We start from the raw sequence: 17,929 nt of genomic DNA on the forward strand, positions 1-17,929 counted from the left end.
GTCCTTGCACATTGTAACATGTGCACTCAACCAAGTGCGCCACCACCTTGATCCAATAATCTTTTTTTAGAGGGCCCAGTAGTGGCATACCTGGTTGAGCACATGTTACAATTCACAAGGACCCAGGTTCAATCCCCTGGTCCCTGCCTGCAGTGTGAAAACTTCACAACTGTTGAGGCAGTGTTGCAGCTATCTCTCTATCTCTTTAGTATCTTAATTATTGGATAGTGACATCCAGAAATTAAGAGAAAGAGGGGGATAGACAAGGAGAGAGACAAAGAGATGCCTGCAGCACTGTTTTACCACTTGTGAATCTTTCCCCCAGCAGGTTGGGGCCAGGGGCTTGAACCTAGGCCTTTGCATATAGCAACATGTGCCCTTAACCAGGTGCACCACCACCTGGCCCTTTGATAGAAAGATTTGTTTAGCTAGCACAACACATGTGGTTATGCCCTGTGTCTGTGACTTCAAATTTGGACAATAGTTGGAGATTTATATCATGTGCTGGCATACTTAGTGTGAATAGATATGGTCTTGCTAGGGGACCAGATAGTAGAATTGCTCATTGGGTCTATATGTCAGGAAACTCCTTTTGTTCATGTTCTCCTGGTAATCACTCTTGCATTTTTGTTAATAAAATAATTCTTTAAAAAAATATTTATTGATTCCTTTTACTTGCCCTTGTTGTTTTATGTTGTAGTTATTATTGTTCTCATTGTTGGAAAGGACAGAGAGAAATGGAGAGAGAAGAAGAAGACAGAGAGGGGGGAGAGAAAGATAGACACCTGCAGACCCGCTTCACTGCCTGTGAAGTGACTCTCCTGCAGGTGGGGAGCCGGGGGCTCAAACCAGGATCCTGATGCTGGTCCTTGTATTTTGCACCACCTGCATTTAACCCACTGCACTACCCCCGGCCCCCTCAATAAAATAATTCTTTTGGATGAGTGATTGAATAAATAAAATCAAATGTTGAAAATATAATGAGGTCCTACTATGACAGACACAGTTTTGGGCACCAAGGGACTTGTAGAAAAGAACAAAGTCTCTATCCTCAAAGAAATTTAGTCCTCTAGAGGTAATTAAGAAAGCACTGAGCACACATGGTGTGAAGTGTAAGGACCAGCCTAAGGATCTCGGTTTGAGCCTCTAGCTACCCCACCTGCAGGGATGTCATAACACAAGTGGTGAAGCAGGTCTACAGGTCTCTATCTTTCTCTCCCTGTTTCTCTCTTCCCATCTCTTTAGATTTTTCTCTGTCCAACAACAGCAACAATAACAATAACGACAAGGGCAACAAGCTGGAAGGAATGGCCTCAACGCAGTGTATTCATCGTGTAGGCACTGATCCCCAGTGATAACCCTGGTGGAAAAAAATCATTGAATAAACATATATCAGGAAGTGATGAGTTATACTTACAAGTGATAAGTGGTTAAGGATAATAATCACTGTCCAACTGACCACAATTCTAGTTTAGGTAGACTGGTATTCTAGGGAAAATGACATTTGAGTCTGAATAAATAATTGATGAGCCAAATTGAGGTGTAAAAGGAAGAGAGTGAGAAATCTCAACATCAGTGGTAGGAATGAGACATTCATGGAAAAGAAAGTGTAGACTTAACCAAAAGATTGGGAGACTGAGGAACAGAAGATGAGAATCAAAGTGTATTTTGAACTACAGCTGTTGAGTTTCTTGGAAGACTGAATATCACTGGAAGTTCTAAATATTTTAGTGATGGCATTAATGGGTAATTGAAACAATTTTAATGGTAACCTTGGAGTCTGGTAATTGTAAAGGTTTAAAAATTCTAATATCACTGCTATGTTTAGTCACTAATTCGGTCATTCACATATTCCAGAATTTTTGAAATCTATCTCTGCATTAAACATTGCAGTAATCACTGTGTGAAGGGAGGTAAAAAAAAAACTAGTAATATTTGATTACTTCTCATAATTTGCAGTTTTAAATATGGTTATTTAACATATAACACTGAGATTGCTTCAATGCTTTCTACCCCACTCCTTCAACCTTGAAATAGAATTGCTTAAATTTCATGGATCTTGGCTTTTATTTTTTTGTTTTTGTTATCTGTACAAGACTCATAACTTGAATTACTTGTGGAAAAACTTTTTTTTGTTCATAATTTCATTTTTATTCACCTGCCTCTAATACTCTCCTTGTATGTATTTACTTTTATAAATCTTCCAAGAAATCTGTGTTCTAGTTTTGTGGCAATTTCTACGACTTTTTTTCATCCAAAGTAAACATGGTAGGTCAGCAACAGAACAGAATGAGCTACATTTTTTCCTGGAGACAAATACTCTGTATTTTAGAGGAAAGAATATTCCCAGGCATTGTTGAAACATACACAAGTTTAGAACTTTATGAAATGGCAGTTACTAAAGTCTAGTGATGAATTAAAGAAGGTTAATGATTGTGCTTAAAGATGTTCCTATCTGAGGTTCTTACACCCCACCTTCAATCCCTGTCAATACCAATAAACTAGAGTTGAGCAGCGCTTGGGTAAACAATATTTTAATTAGCTAATTAATTAATTAATTGAAGTCTAACGGTATAATGTCAAACCAGTGTATCTTGGAGGGCCTAAATAACCCTATTATGACCAAATTTAATCAAAGATTAAACAACCAGAATATATATATCCTGAATATTTAATTGATTGCTGTGATTATTGGTTATTTAGTTCCTGAATTCTACCTTAAGTGTGTGGTTAGGATATAACTCTGCTTGAAAACATGGACCATCTCAGTTCCATGATTTCTTCTTTCCAGTAACAGGAACTGCCTGTGTCCTAGCATATAGAATGCATGTCAGATGGTTGTACTAAAACTCTTTAATATATATATATATATACACACTTTTACCAGTATATCTCTTTTATATCTACAGTATTTTTTCTTTTTTTTTTCTTTAAGAAAGGATTAATTAACAAAACCATAAGGTAGGAGGGGAACAACTCCACACAATTCCCACCACCCAATCTCCATAACCCACCCCTTCCCCTGATAGCTTTCCCATTCTCCATCCCTCTGGGAGCATGGACCCAGGGTCATTGAGGGTTGCAGAAGGTAGGTCTGGCTTCTGTAATTGCTTCCCCGCTGAACATGGGCATTGACTGGTTGGTCCATACTCTCAGTCTGCCTCTCTCTTTCCCTAGTAGGGTGTGTCTCTGGGGAAGCTGAGCTCTAGGACACATTTGTGGGGTCTTCAATCCAGGGAAGCCTGGCCAGCATCCTGGTGGCATCTGGAACCTGGTGATTGAACCCTAAGACAGCAGGAACCTCACATCTCCACTATAGATCCCCTACTTCCCCCAGTCCTGGAACCCTTGGATAGGGCCCACTTTCCCGTATGTGTCTCCCAATCCATACCAAATAAAATTGCATCCGCCGATCACAACCTAACCAACGCAACGATTGCCACCTCAACATGCTTCACCTCAGACTGTGTCCAGAGACTTCACGTGTGGAATGACAACCCTTCAGCTTCATTACTCGGGTGAGACCTTTCCTTTTATAGTACACTCTAATTTCATCTCAGGTGGTTCACTTTCTAACAAAGTCCCATAACCTAGATATACACCAGTTTCTGTGAGAGAGAGCTTATGTTCACACGTATCCATAAACTACTGCAACTACCTGAAAGCAGAAGTACATTAGAGTTTGTAGTGAGTACCTCCCTAACACTTCCTCTCCACTATTCCAAGCTTTGGGGCCATGATTGCTGAACAATTTGCTTGGCTTCGTATGTTAACTCTCTTTTCAATCTATAGTATTTTTTCTAAAGACTATCAAGGGGAAGGCATGAATATTGTTGCCATCAGAAGAGATTAGAGGTTATCTCTTACTATCTTTTTGTGTGGTTAATTGAGTAGATAAAGTGATTGAGTAAAGTGAAATAGGGGGTAGGAGAGGAAGGTATTTAGGCCTAAGAAGTAAATATTTGATTAGACACTGTGAGGTGTCGCCTTTAGATCTTTCTACTTGCTTGCTGAGATTACTAAGATGAAGTCTAATCACAGCAGAGTATTCAACACTTTTACTTTGAGGTATATCGTTTCCCCTAACTTATGGATGTATGTGCACATATATTCCATCCCTTGCTCCCTGGTCTATATTTAGGGTCTGAAACTTTGTTAGGGAGTGCACTATTTGAAATGGTACTAGGTAGCCTCTTGTGTTCAGAAATGTCTTACCAGATTATGGAGTTAGAAGGCTGACATCTCAGGCTTGGCATCTCTGGATATAGTCCAAAAAGAAATGTGGCATAGAGGCATTACTTGCATTGATAGCCTCAGGCAAAAATTACTAAAGTTATGGGCCCCTTGAAACATCCCTAAAGTAGACTTCCTAGTTTCTTCCTACCTGAAGACCCCTCATTTCATCTGCTCTGTTTATACCATTGGGTTCCTGTTGTATGCTTTACCTTGGGTATTTCTCCCCCACCAAGAGAATTGGATCAGTCCAGTTAGTTTCAAGGGCCTGCTTGGCCCCGCCCCTAGGAGCCCTGCCTGAGTGAGAGAGTTCCACAGTTGGAGAGTTGAAGAGTTCCAGAGTTCGAGAGTTCGGGAGTTAGAGGGTTCCTGAGTTCCAGAGTAAGAGAGAGTGCTTGCGCCGCCGCAAAGAGACAGAAGAGTTCTGTTTGGTGATTAGTTTGGTTTAGTTTATGAATCGTTGTTCCTGAATAAAGAAATACAGCTTCCCTGCCCAGCCATTGTCTCCGCGTCTCTGTTACCCACCAGTGAAGCTAGCCCGGCTGGCTGGAGCCTACGAATTTTAACAATAGGTTTCCATTTATTAAAAAATGTGTCCTTCTGGGGTCGGAAGGTGACACAGTGGGTTAAGCGCATGTGGCGCAAAGCGCAAGGACCAGCGTAAAGATCCTGGTTCAAGCCCCTGGCTTCCCACCTGCAGAGGAGTCTCTTCACAGGTGGTGAAGCAGGTCTGCAGGTGTCTATCTTTCTCTCCCCCCTCTGTCTTCCCCTCCTCTCTCCATTTCTCTCTGTCCTATCAAACAATGAACAACATCAACAATGGCTATAATAATAACCACAACGAGGCTACAACAACAAGGGAAACAAAAAGGGGGGAAAATGGCCTCCAGGAATGGTGGATTCATGGTGCAGGCACTGAGCCCAGCAATAACCCTGGAGGGAAAAAAAATGTGTCCTTCTTTGTATCTTATATATGTGCTATGATTCCATCATGACTTTCCTGGGCAAATGACCTCACCAATGTGTCCCAACACTTCACCTGTCCAGAGCCCTACCACAGTAGGGAAAGATAGAAACAGGCTGGGAGTATCAATCTACCTGCGAAAATCCATGTCCATGGAAAAGCAATTATAGAAGCCACACCTTCTATCTTCTGTATCCCATAAAGAATTTAGTTCCATACTCCCACAGGGAAAAAGAATAGGGAAGCTTCTAATTGAGGGAATGAGACAGGGAACTCTGGTGATAGGAACTTGGAATTATACCCTTGCTATCTTTCAATCTTGCTAATCATAATCAAACCACTAATTAAAATCTCTATAGTCATCTACCGGTGAAAGACAGGACTGATTTTCCATTTTTCTTTTTTTATATTTATTTATTTATTCCTTTTTGTTATCCTTGTTTTATTGGTGTAATTATTATTAATGTTGCTGTTGTTAGATAGGACAGAGAGAAATGGAGAGAGGAGAGGAAGACAGACAGGGGGAGAGAAAGATAGATACCTGCAGACCTGCTTCACCGCCTGTGAAGCAACTCCCCTGCAGGTGAGGAGCTGTGGGCTCGAACCGAGATACTTAAGCTAGTCCTTGCACTTTGTGCCACCTGCACTTAACCCACTGCACTACCGCCCGACTCCCCTGATTTTCCATTTTTCAGTATAAGAAGTTTGGTGTTCAGTAAACCTTACTGTTGGAGTCTCTTGTGTGCACATGGTATAAACCAACAGTTTAATCCTAACATGAAAAGTTCCTAGCTAAATTAGAAGAATGGCTTGTGGCCATTATAAATATTGCTTCAGAGATGTTTACAATATTTGGGTTACAGTGCTTACTGTAGCCATATTCTGCTATTGGTGACTGGAGTGTGGCTGGCCAGACAACAAATCTTGAAAATATAAAAGATGCTTGCTTTTAGCAGTGCATAAAGAGAGCAACACAATCATTTCTCAAAAATCTAAATGGGGATTATTTTGAGTTATGCAAATTGCATATGGGTTCTGATGTCTTTTTATGAAATAGGTAGTCTCCCCCCTTTAAGGACACACATAAAATGTAGGTACTGAAAATGAGAATAATAATGAGGAGGAGAGAGGCAGATAAATTTGTGGTCCCCCTGAACTATACTTTGAATCCCTATCTTCAATGTGATGGCATTTGAAGATGGGGTCTTCAAGAACTAATAGGATTGATGAGGTCATGAGACCAGGCCATGGTGTGTATGATACAGCAAATCCTAACAAAGGGATTTTTCAAAGTTAATGCAATTGCCAAACAATGTGATTATAGCAATAACTATCTATTGTCTTCTTAAACCCTAAGACAAGCAGGAACCTCCTGCTTCCTCTATAAAGCCTATATATTTCCCCTAACCCTGGAACCTCTAGGGTGGGGATCACTTTCCTGCATGCTTCTCTCAATTCATACTAAATGATATTGCATCTGCCGATCACAACCTAATCAATGCAAAGAGTACCATCTCAGTATGCCTCACTTCAGACTCTGTCCAGAGACATCAGGCATGGAATGCCAACCCTTCACCCTCATCACCCTGATGTGACCTCTCCTTTCATGGTATTCTCTAATTCCATTCTAGGAGGTTCACTTCCTAACAAAGTCTCAAAACTGAGATATAGACCAGGTCCTGTGAGATAGAGCATATGTTCACATGTATCGATAAATTAGGGCAAAATGTATACCTGAAAGCAAAAATACACAATAGTCTGTAGTGAGTCAGTATCAAGTTCAAAATGAAACAGTGTCTACTTAGACTTAGATACCCTCCTCACCTACTTCCTATTACAGTTCTCTCACTCACTCCAAAGCTAACCTTAGCAAAGTAAGGACTGCAAAAGTTGAATAAGGGCAAGAGACTGGCATACTTGAACACTGACTCTTTAATCACTATCAGGCCATTACATCAGCATTGCCCCTAATTGGGGAGTTCTGAGATTCCCAAACAGACTTGATGGGCCTAGACCTCTAGGAAACCCCTCTTTCCATTGTTACTGGTCGTTTCTATCCGGAACAACAAAATAGACCCCTTTGTGGGCCCCCATATGACTTAGCCCTCAACTTGAATCAACAATGGTAGAGAATGTTCCATCCTCTGAAGGGAGGATGGACAACATACTCTATGCTATACCTGAGGAAGATGGGTTGATATTGGGGCAGCATGGAATGTTCCTACTCATGACCACATTATGTGAGCTCAGATCTAGAGGGATGCAGAGGTCACACAGGCTCCTCAGCTAATTATTATGGGCACCAGCTCACATCAAATCTATGGGGTTTATAGTCAACAATATTTATATCCCTTTCCCATATTAGGGAGCTACCCTCTTCCCTGATCCAGCTTTCTGGTCCTTTTTCCATCCATGACATCATATCCCCAGACAATAACTTGGATCCACTTCCATATCAGATTTCAGGCTCAGGGGGAAAATGAAAAAAGGAAAAAAAAAAAAAAAGTATAGCCACAAGCCTTTTGGAATTTAACTAAAACATGCCTACTAGCTATCTACAAAATGGAGGACACCCCAACTCTTCATCTGCACTATTTCAGCCATTAGGTTTATGATTAGTCAACAACTTATTTGGCTTTATATATTAACTCTCTTTTCCACCAGGTTCTGGATGCTACCATGATGCCGACCAGACTTTCCTGGACAGACAACCCCACCAACATGTCCTGGAGCTCCGCTTCCCCAGAGCCCTTCCCCACTTGGGAAAGAGAGAGACAGGGTGAGAGTATGAATTGACCTGTAAATGCCTATGTTCAGCGGGGAAGCAATTACAGAAGCCAGACCTTCCACCTTCTGTATCCCACAATGACCTTGGGTCCATACTCTCAGATGGTTAAAGAATAGGAAAGCTATCAAGGGACAGAATGGGATACAGAGATCAGGTGGTGGGGATTGTGCGAAGTTGTACCCCTCTTATTATACAGTTTTGTCAATGTTTCCTTTTATAAATTAAATTTTTTTTAAAAAGGAGAACTTCTTTTTTTTTACCTATAAATGTACAGACACACTAAGAAGTCAGGAAAAAATAAAACACTCTCATCAAAAATCTTACCATTGTTTGAGCTTGATTGTGGACTTTATGGTCTCCAGACTGAAAGAAAATCAGCTTCTTATTTAAGTCATCTAATCCGCCATGTTTTGTTATGGAAGACTGAGCACTAGTAGTAGCCACAATAATAATAAATATATGCCATTATATATAATATATAGTAATGTCACCATAATAATATAACCTTACTATAATTCTTAGACTAACCTAATAAATTATTTTAGTCCTTTCTTTTTCTTCAAAATAAAGGAACTTACACCTAGAGAATTTTAAGGCTATATTACATGTAAGACCATTCAAAATAGTGACAACTGAGTCTTAAACTCAAGACATTCTATATCCAGACTTCTCACTATTCACTGTCAATTTATAATGCTTTCCTGTGACTACCTTTGTGTCTTAAATACAATGAAGGCTCAGTGTAGATCCAGACATCATGAGGTAAAATGAATGAATGATGGTTAGATTTCTTATACAATAAACTGAACTTGGAACATAGATATTTGTGGCAGTTTTAGTATATTCAATAGTAAGAGACCGTGCATATAAAATCACAGCAAAAGTTTCTATTATGAACTTTGAACATTCAGTTATTTCTTGGAAATAAGGAAAAAAAAAGAGTGATACCCTAAGGTAATTGTTCTTTTATACTATTATCTTTGTCACAGTGCCAGTTCCACATATTTCCCCTAGGGATCATATTAAAATGCCTAATTTTCATGATTAGGAGATGACTGCAGTGTAAGTGAAAGACAAGAAGCAAAGTGTAAAGAATTCTGTACATCTTCCTGACTGGTTGTAGCAAATTTGATTTTTTTTCTATTATTTTTAGAGGACTAACTACGTATGGGCTTTCTCCTATGTTTCTCTTGCCTGAGTCATTTACTTCCTGTTTACTTGTAATCTCTAGTGAATTATTATTAACAACATTCTAAGGCAGTTTGCCTAGTCATACTGAAAGTGCAAAGAAAGTTTCACACTGAAGATCAGTTAACTTTAGTCCAGTGTGTAAGTACTTTGAGAAAGACACATGTTTTTTCACTACCAAGAACTCTTGCCAGTGATTAAAGAGCACATTGCACAAGACAACTGTGAACAGTGTGAATATTCTATTGTACATTTTTCATGTGTAAACTGCTTGACTTATTCATCTGTACGTGGTATGTTAAAGAGAAAGTGATAGAGTTGGAAAATCAGGTTTTGGACTAAGAGAAATAACTCAACTTGTTGCAGCACAGTGTTAATTATAACTGAGACGCCAAGTTCCCATGTTCAGTCCCTAGCTCAGCAGAGTTTTGCACACGTACACTCTCTGTATTATAAAAAATAGTTTATAAAAATAGATAGTTTTTAAATAAGATTATTAGTCTCTTACAGACCATTTAATTAAAACAAAAAAGTGTATTTATGATTCTTCTTTTAAAAAAATGCAGACATAGAATCCAACCCTTGTTCTTTTATTTCTCATCGGGTAGAATTCAGCCAGATTTGTGGAGTACTAGGGGAAAAAATCAGAAAGACATCATCTAGGGCTTATTATAAGGACTTACTTTGATTTTTTGCCCTTGCTAACTTCAGTTGAAGCTGATGAAAAGGATGAACACGTTCTGATGGAGTTCTCCCTTAGTCTTCCCTTTGGAACCGGTGGGAGGAGACATAACCATTTGTTCTGTTTTACTAGTGCAGTGCCTTTCCCTCTTATAGAGAAGCACTAGCCACCTGCCATCTACCCCACCATTAGTCAAGCAGTGGGAAGAACTCAATACAGGCTAAGAGTTACAATGCCCAAAGGGACACCATCAATTCCTTATTACCACAACTTCCTCATTCTTGAATTGTTTATATTGATTTATCTTGTGCTCAGGTAGAGTGACTTAGAGTAATTTTCTCCACCATATAACATAGTATGCCTCTGCTCTGAGTTCTTGCATGTCTGAGAATGCTTTTATCTGCCTGCACACAGTAATATGGGATGCTGACATCATCTGTCTCTGTCAAAACTCTGTAGGTCCTGTTTATTCAAACACATATGTAGCAGTTAACAGAAAATAAGCTGACATGATTTGGGGTTTATTTCCATCAAACCACCTTTCCTTACCATTGTTATGTAGAATGTATGCTTTATAATTGAATGTTCAGGCTACTATCTAGGTATATTTAAAATTTTATTCTGCTCTTTTATTAATTATGCACAGGACTAATGAATTATTTTAGTCAGTAGATTAAGTCATTTCCATTTATTCACAAATGTTTTCTTCATGAAAGCACTCATCAGAGCACACCTATTACCATAAGTAAAGACCCAGCTTTAAGTCCTTTGTCCCCAGCTGCAGGGGGGAAGCTTCAAAAGCAGTGGAGCAGTGTTGTAGTGCAGTAGGTGTCTCTTCTCTCTCTCTCTCTTCTCCCTTTTTCCCTCTCTATTTCTCTCTGTCTCTATGAAGTAATTTTTTAAATCCCCTGGAAACAGTAGAGTCATGCAGCCACTAATTCCAGTAATATTCTTGGTGGAAAAAAATAATTGGGCTGGGGAGATGGAATAGTGGTTATGCAAAAGACCTTTATGCCTGAGGCCCTTGGTACCTTAATAAGTCAGAGCTGAGCAATGTTCTGGTCTCCCTTTCTGTATCTCTCATTAAAAATGCATTTGGACAGGGTCAGGGGGATAGAGGGCAGTAACGCAGCAGGTTAAGTACACATAGCCACAGTGCCAAGCACAAGGACTGGCATAAGAATTTTGGTTTGAGCACCCGGCTCCCCCCCAGCAGGGGGGTCACTTTACAAGTGGTGAAGCCAGGTCTGCAGGTGTCTGTATTTCTCTCCCCCTCTCTGTCTTCTCCTCCTCTCTTCACTTCTCTCTGTCCTATCCAACAACAACATCAATAACAACAATAATAATAACCACAACAAAGATAAAAAACAAGGGCAACGAAAGGGGAAAAAATTACTCTCCAGGAGCAGTGGATTTGTGGTGCAGACAGCAAGCCCCAGCAACAACCCTGGAGGCACCAAAAAAAATGCATTATAGGTGCAGAAAAATAACAAAATATTTTAATGTTTTCTTCTATAAACTCTGAATTTTAATATATCTCCTTACAATCTTTCTCTAAAATATCTTTTATATATGAGCATTTATATCTGTAAGGTATCACACACACACACACACACACACACATATATATGTCCTATATACCTTTAGTGTTTATTAACCTTCTAAGTTTTGAAATTTTTCTCCCTCTTATCGCTTGTATTTATTATTTTATTATGCAATCTATTTATTTAAAATATGAAGAAAATGATACAGCATTTAATTTCCCCATTATTTATCATCTATGTTCATTTTTCTCATTATCCTAACATTTAATAGTTTCACTTAATGATTCCTTCTGCTGATCTAATTAATTTAATTTAACTTTTAATACATCTATCAGAATAGTGATAACAATACAACCCCCACTAGGTCCTCTGTCATCCTTCTTCCCCCACCCCCATCCACCTCAGAGTCTTTTACTTTGGTCCAACATGCCAATTCCAGTTCAGGTTCTACTTGTGTATTGTTATATGGAAAACTGAGAAATGTTATGCTTGTACAAACTATTGTATTTATTGTCGAATATAAAACATTAATTCCCCAATAAAGAAATTAAAACAAAACAAACAAACAAAAAAGATTAGTCTTAAATTTTCTATTTTGGAGAGATGAGGCTAGTGACAGATTGGTAAATTCATCTGCCCAGGGAGTTTAGGATGAAATCTTAGTTGCATCTGCAATTTGGTGGCTAAAATGCAGTAAGATATAAACCAGGGCAAAATTTTTACTGAATAGGAAACATAAAGAAGAAATAAAGTAGATAAGGATAGGGATTTTAGGGTCAATAGAAGCTAGGAAGTCTATTTTAGGTATAATAGAAGCTGGCTTGGGGTATAGATTGGCCTAACAATGCCTATGTCCAGTGGAGAAGCAATTACAGAAGCCAGACTTTCTACCTTCTGCACCGAAAAAAAAAAAAAAAAATCTTGCTCCATACACCCAGAGGATGAAAAATTAGGGAAAGATGACCAGAGGGCTCTGAACTCCAATTCCATGGGGGGGAGGGCACACTCAGAAGTAGAAAGTGTGACTTAGAAAGAGAACGTAGGACCATAGGAAAAAATGTGCAAAAAATTATAAATATAGATAGATACAGAAATAATAGTCAACCCAGATATGTGATCCTGGGAGAAATAGTGCAGTTTCCAATAGAGGGCATAAGGACACAGAAGTTTGGTGGTGAAAATGGTGTGAAAATACTTCTGTTGCCTCACAATTTTGTAAATAAATATTAAGTCACTAATAAAAAATTACAAGAAAATTCTATTTTGAAGAGTTTTCTTCATTCCCAAAGACCAATAAATAAGTAGGGATTTAGAGAGTCAGGCAGTAGCGCAGCAGGTTAAGTGCAGGTGGTGCAAAACACAAGGACCCGTATAAGGATCCCAGTTTGAGCCCCGGCTCCCCACCTGCAGGGGAGTGAAACATGTTTGCAAGGTGTCTATCTTTCGGTACTACTCTCTGTCTTCCCTTCTCTCTCCTTTTCTCTCTGTCCTATACAACAATGATGACATCAGTAACAACAGCAATAATAACTACAACAACAAAACAACAAGGGGAAAATAGGGAATAAATAAATAAATATTTGGGGGAATGTAGAGATTTGTTTATGAAGCTAGCTGGAGAGGTTGTTTTTATTTTACTTATTTATTTATTTATTTACTTTATTCAGGAGGACTTTGCTGCCTAGACACTAGAAGAGAAATTGTCCCTTTCATGTATCCTGTCTCTAGCCTATTTTACCCTTAAATATTTCTTAATATTCGTACAATTCCCAATTTTTATATAATAAATAAAATAACTTTTTTATATTTATTTTCCCTTCTGTTGCCCTTGTTGCTTTTCATTGTTGTTGTAGTTATTATTGATGTCGTCGTTGTTAGGTAGGACAGAGAGAAATGGAGAGAGGAGGGGAAGACCAACAGGGAGAGATAAAGCTAGACACCTGCAGATCTGCTTCACTGCTTGTGAAGCAACTCCCCTGCAGGTGGGGAACTGGGGCTCGAACCAGGATCCTTAGCCAGTCCTTGCACTTTGCGCCATGTGTGCTTAACCCTCTGCGCTACCACCTGACTCTCTACAAATAAAATATCTTTAAACCATCCTTCTCATCCTCCACCTGTTTCATGTGTCTTGTAGTGTTGTAACCAATATATGGTGAACCTTAATATCACAACTGAAAACCTGTATTTTAAGTGAATGTTAGTGCTGCTTCCAATACTTATTTTTAATATAACTCTCTTTATGTTCAAAATTTGAACATTTGCATCTTCTGACACTTAACAAAGTGATTTTTCAATAAATAATTAGGAAAAAGTTGGGCATTAGCATGTTTTCTTTCTTTTTGATTTTAATGTTAATTTTTGTTTATTTTTTGTTTTGTTTCTCACTAAGGCTTCACTGTCTCAGGCATACTTTTCCTTTTTCTATTTTCTGTTTTTTAATATGTCATGTGTTTATTTTAATGAGAGAAGTAGAGAGATAGAGATAGAGATGAGAGAGAGAGAGAGAGAGAGAGAAACACCAGAGCACTGCTGGAATCTGGTTTATGTTGATGCTCAGGACTAAATTGGGATTTTAGAGTCTAAGGCATAACAATCATTTACATAATCCCTATGTTATGTCCCCAAGCTGAGACATACTGTTTTTTCCTTTTATCTTTCCTTTACCAAAGCACTGCTCAGCTCTGGCTTATGGTAGTGCTGGGGACTGAACACAGGATCTCTGGTGCCTCAGGCTTGAAAGTCTTTTTGCTAAACATTAATAGTATCTCCCCAGCCTACTGTGTTCACTTAATTTGTGGAAAGCAAGGGATTATTGAGAGATTTTTTAAGTGCTCTAGCCCAATTTATACACTTTTAAAAAACACAGTTTCAAAGAGGACATGTGGATGCCGACTCTACACTAGGAAACTTGGTGTCAAGAACATTGTTTTCTTTCTTACCACCATTCAAAGCAGGATGTGCTAATAGTCAGAGGCGATCTGGCTGCAGCCCAAAACCTCTCCTATGACTTCGAAAGCATAAAGGACATGCTTTTCTTCAAATGGACATCCAACAATGATGAGCACATGACTGACGGGAATTATCTGGACTTTGTCAGAAATGAACTCACACTTGCTAATGGCTTATTTCCTCCCCACCACCCACGTATCCCTACAGAGGAAAAAGACAAGAGAGAGCGAGACCCTTGGCTCAAGCTATACCTTTTCTGTCCTTTCCTTTCCCAAACACCCTCTCCTCTAACCCCAGGATCATTCTTGATTTTTGAATTCCCATCAGGTTCCAAGGGAAAAGGAAATATGAATTCTTGCATTTTTTGATAGTGAAGATATTGATGCTATCTATCATCCATTGTCCTAGCCACCATCCGGTTTGGACTCAGTTGAGAGCAAGAATGAAGGTGTGTATCCCATTATGTTCCATGCCCTCTGAACAGCAGTCTTTGTGTAGAGAGAACATTTCAAGGATGCCTACCATTTACTTGAAATATTGGTAACAAACTAACTAACTAAATAAATAAATAGTGTCCACATAAAGTCACTGAATGTATTAACAAAGTAGCTAAAAAGAAAAAAGAAAGTTATTGATATCTTGATCACCTTTCAAATGACCACAGACATAAGCAGAAACAGTAATGCCTATGATATTCTTATCATCAGTGACAATAGCTTTGCCACACTATGAGTAATATCTTTACACCACAGTTGAACCAGCAAACTTTTGGCAGACATTAGGAACTCAAAAATATCTCTGTGTGCTCTGGGAGGTGGTACACTGGGTAAAGAACTGGACTCTCAGGCATACTCAGATCATACTCAGATCCTGCGTTTGACCCCTGGCATAGCATTTGCCAGAGTGATGTCTACTTCTCTCCTCTCTCTCTCTCTCTCTCTCTCTAGTTATTAAAAACATCTGTGGCTTTCAGAACCATATTCTTGGTCTACCTGCTTTTCTAAGTAACTGAATCTTGAGAAGTACTTAAAATGCAAATATTTTAGAGCAAAAGAGAAATAAATTACAACATTTAGAATATTGGAGAATTTTTAAAAATAGATCTATTTTAGAGTTAAGTTTACAAAAAGTTAACAAAAAATTCAAACATTTTTCCATATACCTTTCACTTAGTTTTTGTTTTCTTTAAAGTTGCCATCATATGGTATAATCCAGACTAGTGATATTTTCACTATATTTTTATGACTATCCTTTGGTGTTATTAATTTGGAATCGAACCAAGGATACCACATTTCATCTCATCATCTTCCCTCCTCCTTCCACTCCAGACTGTAACAGTTACCTTAGTCTTTCCTCATTGTCAGTGATCTTGAATATTTTTAAGTTTAATTAAATTAATTTAATTGTTAATGACAGAGACTAGAGAGAGACTAGAACACTGCTCATCTCTGGCTTATGGCAGTGCTGGGGATTGACCTGGGGTCCTCAGAACCTTAGGCATGAAAGTCTTTTGTAGAACCAATATGCTATTTCCCCAAGAAACAATGGTGAAATATTTCATAGAGTCTCTCCTCAAATTTTCGTTTGTCTAAATATTCTTGTTATTAATGATGTGAAATTGACTGGTTAATGTTCATCACTTTCTTAAATTAGTACTAGCTTTCTCCACTAAAAAGTTACTATTTTAAATAAACAATTGACCTCTCATTGGTAAGGAAATCTATTTAACCCTTTCAAGACTCAAGGAAGATTAGGTTTGGAACTGTAAGTCAAATCTCAATTTTCCTCTAAACCCTTTCATAACTCCAATGGCTGAGCAGTATCTACTGCATGTATTATAGTACACATACTACATGCACATATTTCATTTCATTCACATTTAGTACATACAGTATATGCACAGACATAAAGTTTTCCACAGCAAAATCCTCATTATTTTGCCCTCTTTATTTTTCCCAACAGACCCTTCTCTATCTCTCTCTATTTCCCATTATCTCTTAAACAAGAGGGCCCACCTCATTTCATGAGGGCCCCTTCATGTTTTATCTGTTACCACCTTGATTAGTTCCTAAGACTAATACACACAGAAAGTGGGAAAGACATACATCAGGGGCTGATACATGGATGGAGACTACAGTAGTTTTCTTTTTGTCCTGGTCTCTGAATGTGCACCACAAGTTGTAATTTTATAGCATAGATATTAATACTTCCTCCAGTACATAGCCTCTATTTCATGATGTGTGAAAATGAATTCTCTCTTTAGTACCTTTAGATAATCATATAGAAAAAAAATGTTTAATTCTATCAGTACTATTGCAATGTTAAATTAATTTCCAGGAGCTAAAGTACAGAGGTCTTAGATGACAAGGAAATAACTTTACACACTATAAGTACTAAGGGATTTGATTTATTACAAATGCAAATCTAAGAAAGTTGGGAAGCTGGGTTAGTGGTCAAGCACAGGACTTGCGTGCTTATGGCCTGAGTCTGATTCCTGGTACTTTACATGACCATAGTATTGCTTTGGTTTAGCTGGTGCTTGCTCTCTCAGTTTTTCTGTCTTCTAATATATAAACAAGTAAAAGATAAATCTTAGAAGAAAATTATATATATATTATATATATAGAGAGAGAGACAGAGAGAGAGAGATTCCTATTTCTGCAAAAGCTTTGCAGGTTTCCGTGACTGTGATTCTGTCTGTCCACCTGTGGAACTCACTCCCATAAGAGGCTAATTTCCATCATAACTGAGGGAGAGAGGATTTGCTCTAGGGAACTATTCTCCAGGAGACAAAATTAGGGGAAATATGATTTCAACATCTAATGATTTTGCAGTTTCAAAAAATCAATATGTAAGTTATAAGGTTGCCAAGATTTAAAAATTAATGATATGAGAGAGGAAGTTGATGAAAAAAGTGCTATAAAATAGAATGGAAACACATAGCAATAGATTTAAAAGAAAATGTAAGTTTTAAACATAAAGTCAGGAATCTATTTGTATTTGTTAGGTTAGTAGGAAGACAGAAAGAAAAATAAAGAAAGGAGATCAGTAGTACATAGGATAATGGATGTGCAAAGAGACTCTTGTGCATGAGGCTCAAAAGTCCCAGGTTCAGTCCCCCACATCACCATAAACCAGAGTTCTGGTAAAATAAATAAATAAATACAGAAAAGGGAAATTTTCTTTCTTTTTCTTTTTTACTTCTTTTTCTTTCTTCTCTCTCTCTCTCTCTCTCTCTTTTTTCTTTTTGCCTCTGGTGCTTCACCACTTCAGACTGACATTATCAGATAGAAAGAGAGAAATGAGGAGGTCGAGGGAAGTACCACCACCTAGGTCATCAAAACTTGTGTGTGGTATGGGCCTATGAGCTGGGCACAAAACTGAGTCCTGTGCCTGGTGAAGTAGACACCACCCACCCCCATCCTAGGTGAGCTAATTTGCCAGCATCAGATAATTGATTTTTCCTAAAAGAAATCAACAAAAGCAAGATTTTTATTTTTGGTTTTTGGTTTTTGAGCTAAAAAAAAGGTAAATGTTCAGTTTTAACTGGATCTTAAGAAAGTTTACAAAGTATAAGGCTT

Source organism: Erinaceus europaeus, chromosome 1, assembly GCF_950295315.1.
Source record: "Erinaceus europaeus chromosome 1, mEriEur2.1, whole genome shotgun sequence".
NCBI lineage: Eukaryota > Metazoa > Chordata > Mammalia > Eulipotyphla > Erinaceidae > Erinaceus > Erinaceus europaeus.